Source organism: Nannospalax galili, unplaced genomic scaffold (genome assembly GCF_000622305.1).
Source record: "Nannospalax galili isolate Female #2095 unplaced genomic scaffold, S.galili_v1.0 scaffold264, whole genome shotgun sequence".
NCBI classification, from domain to species: domain Eukaryota; kingdom Metazoa; phylum Chordata; class Mammalia; order Rodentia; family Spalacidae; genus Nannospalax; species Nannospalax galili.
In genome coordinates, this window is record NW_008352391.1 from 3,239,335 (window position 1) to 3,240,028 (window position 694).

The window sequence follows — 694 nt, forward strand, 5'->3', positions numbered from 1 at the left end:
TAGGCTTTTGTCCACCTACTGTATCCATAAGAATTGTCTTCAATCTGGTAGGAAACAAAATTGCATTCATTTTACAAAACAATAATCCAAGGAGAGGAAGGAAAGAAAGAGAATCTAGCTACTTCGATTAAGTTCAGTTCCACTGAGCAGAATAATTTCTGTCTCACACTACTGAAAGGGGGTGCCCAGAGGCCCCTGAATGATTATCATGATCTGAACTACATGAACAAGAGGCATGTTGGCAGATAGCACACCGGTACATGAAATTCAAATTTGATGAAGAAAGTTAATTCTCGAACTTGCTATTAGCCACAAGCTCAAATCAATGTCTCGTCATTAAATCGGAATTTTTGAGCATATGGAGGAGGAAATAAGGATTGGTAAGATTCAATGACTGCATTGTGGATAGTCAGACCTGCCTGTGCTTACAATGATTAGGGCAGAGTTAAACATGCTTCTCTCAAGAAATAATCTTAAAATAATTAATTGAAAATTTGATAAGGATATTGAAGATTTCACCAGCACTATTCACCAATGTAACTTATTGACATAAACATTTGATACCAAGTATATGCACGCTTTAAATCAAATAGATTACAGGATTATAAAGTTACAGTAAAAATTATGGTTAATATCAAAGAATTGAAGCCATACACAGTGTATTCTATGGCCAATATTAAATTAAAAACCAAAA